This window comes from Artemia sp. Qi Xiang Cuo, chromosome 17 (genome assembly GCF_049724085.1).
Source record: "Artemia sp. Qi Xiang Cuo chromosome 17, ASM4972408v1, whole genome shotgun sequence".
NCBI classification, from domain to species: domain Eukaryota; kingdom Metazoa; phylum Arthropoda; class Branchiopoda; order Anostraca; family Artemiidae; genus Artemia; species Artemia sp. Qi Xiang Cuo.
The window spans coordinates 47657441-47671544 of NC_142810.1; the positions used below are offsets into that span (position 1 = coordinate 47657441).

Consider the following 14104-nt stretch of genomic DNA (forward strand, 5'->3'; position numbering starts at 1 on the left):
ACCAAAAGAATGACCACTAGAAAAAACTGAAAAAATACTTACATGATTAAAATTGCTCTCGATCTTACTACATTTTCCTGATAGGTAAAATTTACTTAAATACAACAAACTACAACGACTAGATCTGCAGTTACTTCTTAGGGATTGTTTGCAAACTCTTAAAGAAATGTCATTTTGACAAGGCCAGGGTTCGAGAACTTTTTGTCATTAGTAGCAATGCACTTTGTTGTGAGTTCCTTTGATTCATAAACAATTGATATTTTATCATCCCTATGATTTTGACAGGACTGGTCGGTAACCTTTTCACTGACTTTACTAACACAGATTTAAGTTTTTTATCCTCTAAGGAAAATTGGACTGGGTCATTTGCCTGGTAGGATTAATTAGTGCTGAATTATTAACTTCCGCTGAGGGGATGTTACAATGTTTCATAAGTTTCATCAGTGAGTTGGAAGGGAGGAGGATGTCGTGGGCAATATCTAGAGACACTGAGTATTTTTAACTGCTTAGGGAGTTCTAGATAGTTATTGTGGGCAGTGGAGTGGAAATAATTCTGGAAATATAGGTCAAAGATTCTTCAAGCTTATGTTTCAGTTTCAAAGGCCACAAAACTATCTCTGGCTTAAGAATTTCAGATTTTACCAGAGCTAACTGGATCTGGCAAGCGCAATTCTTAACAAAGGAAGTCAACCCTTTGGGATAAAGCTAAATCTGACATGTTGCATCACATGCAGCAAAAAAATGGCTAAATTCCATCTGAACTGACACTTCTCGTGATGTGGGGTGAGAGATGTGACTGGGGTGGCTGAGAGTAGGAGGGGGTCTACGAAAATTGAAGCGCTACCCTCAATCTGAGATACCACTTCCTGAGGAGGGTAACCCCTCTTTTTTATGGAGGCAGGGGAAGTTTAATTTATCCCATGGGAAAGCAGGGTTAGTAGAGATTCGGTATAATCTCCCAGAGGATATTGAGCTTCCAGAATCATAAATCTGTAGAGTGGGGGGGGGGTGCGAGGAAAAGATAAAACAGGTTACTTTAAAGGGTTTACCTGCATGCTAAAAGTATCCTTAAAGGAACAGTCGGGACACATCCAACTTTCAGTCCAAATAGCAGCAACAATTCGAGCCCACTTTTTAGCTTCTATATGAAAAGAATAATTGCTATCTCCTCATTTAAGTGGATTAGAAAACAATATGCATTCAGGACATGATATTCTTTATCTAACTATTATATATATACAAAGGGGTTAACAAACTAAATAAAATCTGGTAAGTCAAAAGGTTCTATCAGAAGGATTTCTAATTGAAGACAGGCTGGTCCCAACTAAGACCACTTCTTAGTCCTTGTCAGGAATTTCAATATTATATCAAAATTCCTAAGGGAGACAGGTAGGGAGTCACCATTCATTTTAAGATTGTCAATTTGATGTTTATGTAGTTTATTTTTGAGCTATTTCTCCATAGTTTGAACTAAATAGTTATTTTCGAGTCATTTAACTTGAAAAATCGTCCCCCCCAATCCCAAATTCCATCCAAGAATGGCTGTTTTTGAACGGCCCAGCTTTGGAAAGACGAATGCCACCTCAAAGTAAAGACACTGTTGGCTTCTCCTCAAATCGTCTCTTTGACCTAAGGACGTTCGGTCTTAATTCTGAACTTATTTACGAAATAAAGGTTTCTTTGCCCTTTTTTTGGCCCAATGGTTGGGAACCACTGTTTGTTGCTTTTTTTCTACATTTCCTATTGCATTTGAAATCCTAAACACAAAGACATAAGGACACAAGTTTCAAGCAAATCTAAAAAAAAGAGGTAAAATCTTTTTTAGCATCAATTTTGAGGGCTTGTACTTCCAATCCATTTTAGAGAATTTGTTTCCTTTTTCAAAATGACTGAAGACCGTAATTTTAAAGAAAAATAATATTTTCTGTCTTGAAAATGGTAAAGCCGACTACTCCAAAGCTTTGTAGGGAGGCCCTTCCCGCCCCACCTTCTTTTATATACTAGAATGGATTTTCTTATGCATTGTTTTTATCTTTTAAAATGAATCACATTCTCGCCCTCAGACCCATAGCCAAACCTGACTGTCCTGGCCCCAGGACACTAAACATTTTAGCTATTAGGCAGGGAAACTTGTATTTTAATGTCATTTTCTATTTCAAGGTGAATTCTATATTCCCTCCAGTAACCCCCTCTATTATCTTTTCCCAAAGTCACTCCCCTGCCTTCCTTAGGTTTTCTTTTACTTAATTTTCCACAAAGTTGCTTCCCCTCCCTTCGTTAGGTTTGCAGTCAATTAATTTTTAACGGGTAAATTATGAAACTCTTATTTAGATTACCATTTTTCTTAATGTTTGTATGTCCAACATTAAATAGAATTTATTACAAAGTCAATTTTGACAATTTTTTGTTTTGTTAAAAATAGCTAAGCATGAGAATAGTAATATTGTTCTTTAATTCTCTTTGAAAACTGTATTTCTTCTAAAATAATTTTTTATAATTACTAATGTTGCTCGACGCTGATTAGTTTACCCATTGAGTAGAAGCACTTTTTGTTCCCAAGTCCCGTGTTTGGACGCCTAATAAATACGACACATGTGATATATAATTAAAGTCTTATAAATAAAATGATATAAATATTATGGTCTTATGAATATGATAAAATAAATAATCGTGTTCTAATAATGTGAGTCCAGCTCAGTGTTACCTATGTGCTGTAGCTCAATGTGGGTCTGTAGCTCAGTGTTACCTAATGCGGCGATTCCGTGCAAATCAAACACTTTTTAAAATAGTTGCGCATTTAATACTTCACATCAGTGTAGTTTTCGGAGCAAATTTTCTGATAAGCTCTCCACTTTGGCGTATTGTTGCTCAAATACACTGATTGCAGTACATTTTACTTTTATAGCTGAGCAAGCTGCAACCTAATGAAGAGCAGCCCCAAGCCCATAATAAAAGACTGCTTAAGAAACGCGTTAAAAAAACACTTGTCTAGTGAAAAAATTGTCAATTTAAGCTGATTCAGGAAAGTAAACTATTATTTCCAATAGTTTCAGCATTAAATGTTGACTGCAAATCACATTTATGGGAATTTCGAAAAATATCCGAAAACCTTTGGAAAATGCCATTACATCGAAATGAAAATTGCCCTGTTGGAATTACCATGATAAAAGATGATATAGAACAAATTACAGTACCCCACCTTGAACAACAAACAAATTCGCTTTTTGAGCACAAGAAGCCCAGATGTGTCTGCTTTTTTTATCCCTGGGTGGGGGATTCTACGGAGCCAGTGGTCATATAGTGTTGGAAGAGGGGTCATTAGAGTCAAATTTGTAATAATTAGTACCCTGTTTTAGTAACAAAGGAATTTATGCCACATTAGCGTGGCGTTTTTTTTTGCCATTTTGTAACTTTTCCAAAATAAGGATAAAATGCCAAATAAAAGAAAAAGATAGCCGAACAATTTTGCTTTATGTAGAACTCTAAACAAGCGGCTTTCAGATCCCAATCTTGAGAAACCACAGCATAATGACATTTTTTATCATTTTATGCTACAAGACAATAATTTTTGTCCCAAGATCTCAAAATCAAAATCTTAGGAACTACAAATTTCAAGATATTAAACCGTTTTCTCATGATCTGAAAATTTAAAAGGAGGTTTCAAGCCCCCATCTAGAAGAAAGCTTTAAAGTATGATCTAAATGCCGCATTGGGCTCCATGTTTATTTGTTCATAAATATTCAGCTGATAATAACATTAATTACGCTGTGGTTATTAAAATTTTGATATATTGATAGAAAATGATGACCTTTCATAGGCAGCACAATAGTGCTACCTAAGTAAAGAACGATGTTGGGACAATGTATTATTATTATTATTATTATTTTTTTTTTTTTTTTTTTACACCAGGACTTCATATCGAATGAGTTGTCTTAGAAACTTCGGAAAGGCTGATTCGATTGGGAATTGAAAGAGCTAGTGCCGTTCTTATTAGTCAAAAGTGACTGGAGGGCAACAAACACCCCTCCCACGCCCACCATTTCCCCAAACATATTCAACCAAATTTTTGAGATAGCCATTTTGTTCAAGGTAGTTGAAAAGTCCGGAAATTATGTCGTTGAGGATAACACCCCCCCCCTCCCAGAGCCCTCAGGGCAAGGATTGTAAGTCATGCCCTTGGGTCATTTAAGGTTTATATAGAAAAGGAGATCGTAGAAACTTCAAAAAGGGCTCATTCAATTGGAAATTAAAAGGGCTAGTGCCCCTTTTAATAGTCAAAAGTGATTTGAGGGCAACAAACTAACCCTCCTCTCACACCCACCATTTTCCCGGTTACAATCAATCAAAATTTTGAGATAGCCATTTTGTTCAACGTAGTCAAAAGCTCTGGAAATTAGGTATTTGAGGATGACACCCCCCCCCTGCAACCCCCAAGGTAAGGGTTGTAAGTTATGTCTTGGGAGCATATAAGGTTTTTATAGAAAACACTGCCGTAGAAACTTCAAAAAAGACTCATTCGGGAGGAAATTGAAAGGGCTAGTGCCCTTTTTAATATTCGAAAGTGATTGGAGGGCAACTAACCCCCCTCTCACGCCCATCATTTTCCCAGACACATCCAATCAAAACCTTGAGATAGCCGTTTTGTTCAACGTGGTTGAAAGGTCTGGAGATTATGTCTTTGAGGATGACAAGACCCCCGGAGCCCAGAAGGCAAAGATTGTAAGCTATGCCCAGGGATCATATAAGGTTTCTATAGAAAGTGTTGTCGTAAAAACTTCAAAAAGGGCTCATTCGATTGGAAATTGAGGACTAGTGCCTTTTTTATTATTCGAAAGTGATCAGAGGGCACATTACCCCCCCGACGCCCATCATTTCTCCGAGCACTTCCAAGCAAAATTTTTAGATAGTCATTTTGTTAAAAGTATTTGAAAGAGCCAGAAATTATGTGTTTGAGGATATAAAATCCCCCCAGCCCTCAGGACAAGGCCTGTAAGTTCTGCCCTGGGATAATATAAGGTGCTTTATAGGAAGCGTGGTCATATGAACTTCGGAGGGATCTCATTAGACTGGTAATCAGACGCTCTAGTCCTCTTTTTAAAAGTAAAATTGATCAGAGGGCAGCTACCCCCCCCCCCACAAACACACACGTACACGTCGTATTCTCCCGAAATGCATCTAATAGAAATTTTGAGGTAGCCATTCTATTCAAAATAGTCTAAATATCAGATAACACGGCTTTTGAGGTTGAAACAAACCCAAAGATTAGGGGCGAGAATTGTAAGTTTTGTCCAGGGAGTATTTAAGGTTTTCATGGAAGGAATGGTTGTTTAACCTTAGAAGAGGCTCATTTGGTTGAAAATTTGAAGTTCTAGTTCCTTTTTAAGCGTCAAAAGCGATGGAGGTCATTTATCCCCCCACCCTCCTAAGACCCCTCCATTCACCAAGCGCATGTGATTGATAATACGAGATAGCGATTTTCCACAACAGTCCAAAGAACATATAATAGTGTCTCTAGGGATGACACAACCCCCCAGCGCCCCGGGGATAGGGTTGTAAGTTATTTTATGAGGATATATGAGGTTTTTATGGATTGGGCGGACGTATAAACATCAGATGGGGGTTATTTGATTTGAAATTGGGAGTTATAGTGCCATTTTTAAGAGTCAAAGTGATTTGGGAGCAAACAGCCCCCCCCCCACGGGGACATTATAGTGCCCTTTTTAGGAATCGAAGTAATTTGAGAGAAACCTCCCCTCCCCCCATGCTTATCATTTCCTATAACAAATACCGAAACAAAGTTTTAGGCATCATTTTTTTCAGCATTGTTCAAAGGTTCAGTAATTATGCGTAACAATAGTTATAGTAGCATTAGTAGCAGTATACTTATAGCACTTTTTTTTCAATATCCCCTTCAACACACGATGAAATTTTTAACTTAATACCATCAACTGGTCCTGAAATATCGTTGATACGTAGTCTTGACCATCTGTATGAGTGTACTGCTCTTTGATTGAACTCTATATAGTTTCAGTATCACCAAACTAATTAACCTTAATATACTAAGGTTTATTATTTGCAGTAGTAGAACTTTTAAATATAGCTGTAGCAGTAGTAAGAGTACAGTTAATAGTAGTAGTCTTAGTTTTAGTAGCAATAGTAGCAGTAATAGTAGCAGTAGTTGTAGGAGAAGCATTAATATTATGATGTAAATGTTGTCTTTTGGTTGGTTCAACATCCCCCACAAGAAGCACTGTAAGTATTAATTTCACTCACGAAAATGTTCCTAATATATTGCTGATATGCTTTTTTGATAACCTGCATACGGATGGCAGGTTGCCATCCGTACAACAGAAATATTTTCTGAAAATATCACCTTCATACCTTCATAGGTTGTTGATTTTGAGACACTGTGTAGACCCCTGCGTCACGCCAGCGGATCGACCGAACGCCGCCAACGAGAGACCCGGTTGGCCCCCGCCAAAGTGTCGCTACGCTGCCGGCACGCCGCAGGCGCGCCGCCGCCGGTAGAGGTGGCGGTGTTCGGCTGATTTTAAATTGATTTTGCGGTAATTCTTTATTGCGTCAACCGCAAACTAGGAGCTATTCTTTCTCGTGTGGTTTAGTATTTCGATTTTCCTGATTATAAATCATACCCCAAAAACATGATTCATAAAAAAATGTAAATTATTACCTATAAGGGGGGGGAGAGGGGGCTATCATTTTTAAATGATAATACCTCATTTTTTTTATTGAAAGCAGGGACGCCAAAAAGATAATTATTTTTTTCACTTAAAGTGGAGATAGAAGAAAATGATATCGAATTCCCTCGGAAACCATTGAAATATTTTGAAAGAGACAGGGCCCACTATTGAACGTGTTCATTGTCTTGGGTATTTTGCAATTTCTCATAGGCTACTGGCCTAATTTGGCTTTTGCGTGTTCTCCCTTTTAATTAGATTCTTTGGATCTTATTGAATGCCACGGCGAATCTATGACTCAGTTTTCCAATAATTTGAAGTTTATTTGAATAATTTCGATATTTTTTTTGTTGTCATTGTACCCCTTCACTCATACCCTTAATTTTTTTTTTCAAGGAACACTGAGCTGTTTAATATTATTTCGCGTGTTTGTTTGAACCATATAGTGACCTAGTTAATTATTAAGTAATTTATTTTTCTAATGTAAAGCTGAGACGGTATCCTATCAAGGTGGTATCCAGAGGCGGGAGAGGGAGGTATTACATTTAAATGATAATATCTCGAATTTTCTTTATTGAAAGTAGGGATGCCAAAAAGTTAATTATTTTTTTAATTTAAAGCAGAGACGATATCCCGTAATGGTGGTATCCAGAGGGGAGATGGTAGGGAGTTATTATATTTAAATGATAGTACCTTTAATTTTTTTATTGAAAGCAGGGATGCCAAAAAGTTAATTTTTTTTTAATTCAAATTAGAGACGGTATTCAATCAAGGTGGTATCCAGAGGGGGAGATTGGGGAGGTATTATATTTAAATGATAATCTTTCAAATTTATTTATTTTTTAAAGCAGGGATGCCAAAAAGTTAATTATTTTTTTAACTTAAAGAAGAGACGGTATCCTATCAAGGTGGTATCCAGAGGGGGGGAGGGTGCTAGGGAAGTATTATATTTAAATGATAATATCTTGAATTTTCTTATTGAAAGCAGGGATGCCAAAAAATTAACTATTTTTTTTAATTTAAAAGAGAGACGGACCTCATTGAAGATTATGTACCTGCTTTAAAAAAAACAAAACAAAAAATACAAAAGGGATTGTGAAGGGAGGTGAGAGACTTTAACAGGAATATGACAGTTTGGTTGCTACCAGAAGCTACCAGTAGGATACTAGGTGGAGTATCCTATGAAAGTGTACTGTCAATGAGTAGACAAAGTAAATTTAAGCTCTGATTTGAGAAAGACTGATAAAAACATTAATGTTGGCGGTCAACATTGATCGCGCGAGCGGCGCGCCACCCCTTCGAGTCGTGGATGATGAAATTCATAGACATTCATGGTTAATAATACTGAGGGTAGTAGCAATATTTTCTCAGAGGCAAGGGGAGGGGCAGGTTTGATGGAATAGCACGGGTATAGACTCTGGTTCCTCAATTCACATACATTGTAAGGTATACAAATATAATCTAATATTTTCCCCCAAATATTGTTGTAAGAAATTTCTCTGGCGTAAGTGATTCAGATAGATCTCAGAGATAGTGACATGACAACAGTCATTCTACCATACATTGCGGTAAATCACACACAGACGATGTATAACCATAACACATCGCCTTCTTAACGAAAATAGCCTTTGGTCGTATTTTTAAAGCCAAAGCGACGTGCTGGTAGCACACCACTGCTGCTATTTTTGGCCCCACCGCCGCCGGTCTTCCCTCATCAGCGCGGGACCGGGTCTAACTATGTGTATTCATTTAATGCTGCTTCTACGGTTACTATCACTAACGACACTAATGGCTTTAAGTTGAAACTTTTGGGGAACGTCTAGGAGGAGTTTCAATTAAAGGAAAAACCTATACGCATGCAGGTATTTAAAGGGCATACAAACACTATAGGGCATATAAGGACATAGGCAGTGATGCTCTACCATAGCTAGTAGTATAATTGATATTTTAAAGGAGCTAATTTGAGTGAAAATTAATAAAGTTCAAGTGCTCTCTTAATATTCAAAAGTGATTGGAGGCAATCAGCCCTCCCCCTTAGCTAATAATTTTCCAGACACTTCCAATCAAAATTTTAAGACAGCCATTTTGTCCAGCATAGCTGAATGGTCTAGTAACTATATCTTTAGGATTATTTGGCAGGTCAACCACCCACAGTAATGCAATTTGCCCATTATGCTTAAAAACAAAGTGATGCTTTAAGATTAAATCAAAATACACTGTTTGCATGCTGGTTACCAATAAGACGTCTCTACAATATACCAAGAATGACTAAGGGTATCAAGTTCAAATTTTTGGGGCTACTCCTATTACTACTTCTTCTCTTAAAATTTTACTGAACCAAAAAAGTGTAAGTGTACAGCTTGCGAAAGAGTATAAATGTATTTTTTGGTAAAGGTATTGACTTTTTTATTTATCAGGTTAACTAGAGAATGTATATAACTAAATTAAACACTATTATTTGTGTCATGATTTCGAAAGAGTTTCTGTTGGTAAAAATTGCTGAAAAAGTTTCTCCAGCATATAAATAGCAGGCCAAACTATAAATTCTTAAAGGAAAACCGGAAAGATTCAAACTATATTTTCTTTGTCCCTGAAAAAGAGTATGTCAACATAAAACGAACAGAAATTAATGAAAAAAAAAAAATTTCCACAAAATAAGTTTTTAAAAAAAAAGTAAAGAACTCCATTAAACCAAAACTGAACAAAAATAGAATGAAATAGTCTACCAAGCATACAATTACCACAAATCAGTATCAATAAATAAATGAAAGCCAAAAAAAACGGAAATTAAAATAAATAAGAGTCAAACTCAAAACGAGCAGAAATTAATATGAGTAGGGTTCAAAACCCATATGCTTTCTAAAAGTTAGAATATAATTTGTACGTTACTGAAAAAATTCTTTTAAATATTTTCACTTTTATAACTTTAAGAAATCTAAAATAAATTAAGATTTTATGCAATAAATATCAGCATAGGCATATTAAACTGACAATGCACATTTTTCAGTAAATTCATTTGAATTTTTTTTTAGTAAAGTACAAAGTATATTCTGGCTTTTAGAAAGCATAGGGGTTTAAAACCCTGCTCATATTAATTTCTGCTTATTTTGAGTTTGACTATGTTATTCATTTTATTTTCTGTTTGTTTTGGGCTTCACTTATTTATTGATACTGATTTGTGGTAGTTGTATGCCTGGTAAATTATTTTATTCTATTTTTGTTCATTCTTGGTTTAATGGAGTTTTTTACTTTAAAAAAAAACTTTTTTTTTTGAAAAGGTTTTTAATTAATTTCTGGAAATAGTGAGTCTTTGGAATGGCGTGCCGTTAAACTTCAGTTTTGCCCAAACAGGCTCGGAATGCAAGGAAATAGAAATTTTAAGATATTTAATCAATTTTTCATGTTCTAAAGTTTTCAACTGAAGGTTCTGAGCATCCCTTCTCATCTTGAAAATAAGACAATTTGCGTATTGCAATGGGGTAGGCTTATCCCAAATTATTTCTCCTTTTTTTCCTGCAAGGGCTAGCAGGTCACCAAAAGCTCACAAAGATTCTTTTAATTGCTCATTTAAAGCAACCGCTTCTATTGTAAATTCTTGATCAGCATGCCTAAGACTCTAGGCAGGCATGCCTTTCCAAAAACTAACCTGACAAGTATGTGTCCAATAAGAGTCATTCATACTCCTGCCATTTACCCGTGCCTCAGCCATTTGAACATTTGCCTCTCAATTACTTGTACTATCTGTCTTGGCTTTTCTCTGTCTACAATTACCCAGCCTAGTCTTGATGCAACCTATGCAACCTATTGCAAAATACATGTTTCGTTCATGCAGATATTTCACAGACCCACTTGGAATGATTTCATCTCTCTATATATCATTTACTCTCCAAAAACAAACACCGAAACCAAGTTGGTTGTTAAAATGCTTTGTTTTTCCGCGACTACGAGTATTTCCAACAAGTCAAGAATCAGGAACAAGTCAGGGCAGTGTCAAAATCTATGAAATTTCCCCTCTCCTCTAAGATTTTTGCAAAGCACTACCTCCCTGGAAAACGTGGAAACAATAGAAAAATGCCCTTTCCCGATTGGATATTAAGTTTTCTTATTAGCTCAATTGAAAATTGCAATATGGCCGGGAAAATAGTTCATTTTGCCACCCTTTATGAAGTGAAAAGGCTTGGCATCAACACAAGGGGTACTATTATAATTTGAATAGTCAAAAATACTAAACGAAGGTTCAAAAACCCGCCTCTTGCACATTGCCCCTGAGTTCCACTGAAAAAATCTTTTTTTTTATAGTACAAAACATTGCTTAATGGCATATTAAGCAATGCATTAAGCCATTAAGCCATTAATCTTAACCTGAAAAAACATTTTTTTTCAAAAAATGTGTTTTTGAAAAAAAAACTGACAAACGAAAACATGCGACTTATTCTTTATTAAATAAAAATAAGGAGTTTTTTTAACTGAAAGTAAGGAGCGACGTTAAAACTTAAAACGAACAGAAATTATTCCGTATGTGAAAAGGGCTGTCCCCTCCTCAACGCCTCGCTCTTTACGCTAAAGTTTTTATTTAAAAAAAAGTTGTGACAAAGGCAAACATTAGCGTAAAGAACGATCAAAAAATCTTGTTTTTTTAATTTAATTTGGGATTTTTTTTTAAATGCTTGGAAATCCGGCACCCCCTTCATAACAGTGTCCCTTCCTCCATGAAAACTTCCTCCACGGAAAGATTCTCCCACATAACCCTCGACCCCACCCCACTACCAGAAAAAATCCCCCCTTAAAACGTCTGTGTACTTCCCAATAACCAATACTATATGTTAACATTGGGTAAAGTTCATAATTTTCAGCCCTCCCCCCGGGGACTTTGGGAGATTAAGTCATCCTAAAAGACATAGTTATCATGTTTTCGACCATGCTGAACAAAATGGCTATCTCGAAATTTTGATCAGGTGACGTTGGGAAAACCATGAGCACGGGAGGGGGCCTAGTTCCCCTCCATTTTTTTGGTCACTAAAAAGGGCACTAGAATTTTTAACTTCCGTTCCAATTAGCCCTCCCACGATATTCTAGGACTACTGGGTCGATATGATCACCTCTGGGAAAAAAAAACAAAAAACAAATAAACACGTATCCGTGATTTTTCTTCTGACAAGAAAAGACAAAATTCCACATTTTTGCAGATAGGAGCTTGAAACCTCTACAGTAGGGTTTTCCGATACGCTGAATCTGATGGTGTGATATTCATTAAGGTTCTATAGATTTTAGGCTGTTTTTACCCCATTTTTTGAAAATCAGCCAAATTTTATCAGGCGCGTAACTTATTATGGGTAGGACTAAACTTGATGAAATTTATATATTTGAAATCAGGATTAAAATGTGGTTCTTTTGATGTATCTATTGGTATTAAAAGATACAGTTTTTAGAGTTTTAGTTACTATTGAGCCGGGTCGCTCTTTACTTGCAGTTCGGTACCACGAACTATTTGATTTACATACAAGCAAATTCTCAAAGATTTCGGTGGCAATATACCTTTCTGACTCTTTAGCTATGTGACAAATGATATATATAACTTGTATGAAAGCTTGAGTCAGTAAGGAATTAAAACTTGAATTTAATGTCATAATTAATCAAAAATAATTTTGACTTTAGTTGGAAAAAAATAATAACCAGAAAACTGAAAAAAAATAATTAGAAAAAACTTTTCTTACGGAATTAAAGAGCAAAATTGCAACTTAAAACGAGCACAAATTATTGCTTCAAAGTTTACGCAAAATATGTCACCAAAACCGGCTCAAATTATCTGACTCCTGATATTTTCCAATTTCTGTAGAATTCAAAAAGCGAGTGATTTACTTAAAACTGAGCTTGCTTAAGTTAGCTGTAGACATTTAGAACTGTATACTAAACGTTATATAGCCTATGTATTATGTTCTGTACAGAGCATGATAAATTAGTGTTTAAATCTCTGACGGCTACTTATTGTATGCTTTTTTTATAAGAAGAAAATAGTATTCTTGTAGGATCTGTTTAGCTTTATACATATATTGGTAAATATCACAAATTAGTATATTTGAACCAGTTTTATTGATATATTTTCGTTGTATTTCGCTGTAGATAATTCAAATTATACACTAAAAGTTATATATGTATTATGTTCTGTATAGAGCATAATAAATTAGTCTTTTAATCTCTGCAGGCTACTTATAGAATGTGTTGTTCAGAAAAAAAACTCCAATTTCTAATCGAATGAGCCCTTTTCGAGGTTTTAATGACAATTCCTTTGATACGAAGTGCCCTGGTCTAAGACCAAGAAACTGTACAAAAAAAAAATAATACATTGTGCCAACATCGTTCTTGACTTAGACAGCGCTATTGCGCTACCTTTGATAAATAGCTCTTTTGAAACTACTAAAAAACTTTAGCGTAAAGAGCGGGGTATTGACAAGGGTGTGATCCCCCTCAGTATACGTAATAATTTCTGTCCGTTTTAAGTTTTAACGTTGCTCCCTTTCTTTCAGTTGAAAAAAAACTTGTTTTTTATAAAATTTCTGATCGTTTTGTATATAATACTGAAAAATAATACTGAATAAGACTTTCAGAATAATATTGAAAAACAACGGCACCCCCTTCATAGAAATGTGCCTTTCCCATGAAAACTTCCTCAGTGGAAAAATTTTACTATGTATGCCCCGCCCCCCGACCCCCACCCACCAGAAAAAAAATCACCCCTGTAAACGTCTGTATACTTCCCAATAATCAATACTACATGTAAACAGTGGGGAAAGTTCTTAACTTGCAGCCATTCCCCTCGAGACTGTGGGAGATTAAGTTATCCCCAAAGGCACGGCTATTAGATTTTTCGACTATGTTGAACAAAATGGCTATCTCAAAATTTTAGTCAGATTACTTTGCGAAAAAATGGGCGTGGGAAGGGGCCTATTTGCGCTTCAATTTTTCGGTCGCTTAAAAAGGGTACTAGAATTTCTAATTTTAGTTGGAATAAGCCCTCTCTCGATTTTCTAGGACTAATGGGTTGATACGATCACCCCTGAGGAAAAAAAAACAAAAAAAAACAATAAACACCCGTTCTTGATCTTTCTTCTGGTAAAAAACACAAAATTCCACGTTTTTACAGATAGGAGCTTGAATAGAGTAGGGTTCTCTGATACGCTGAACTTGATGGTTTGAGTTTCATTAAGTTTCTATGACGTTAGGGGGAATTTTCCCCTTTTTTTCAAAAATATGGAACATTTTCTCTGGCTCATAACTTTTGATGGGTAACACTAAACTTGATGAAACATATATTTGAAATCAGCATAAATATCCGATTCTTTTGATGTATCAATTGGTATCAAAATTCTGTGTTTTAGAGTTTCGGTTACTATTGAGCCGGGTCACTC

The 14104-nt window shown here is 35.8% G+C and overlaps 1 protein-coding gene across 4 annotated transcripts in view; it reads left to right on the forward strand.

Moving 5' to 3' along the window:
• The window catches only part of LOC148942275 (uncharacterized), a 207482-nt gene that overhangs the window by 23339 nt on the left and 170039 nt on the right, over positions 1 to 14104 (forward strand). The gene's annotated exons all lie outside the window — the stretch shown is intronic.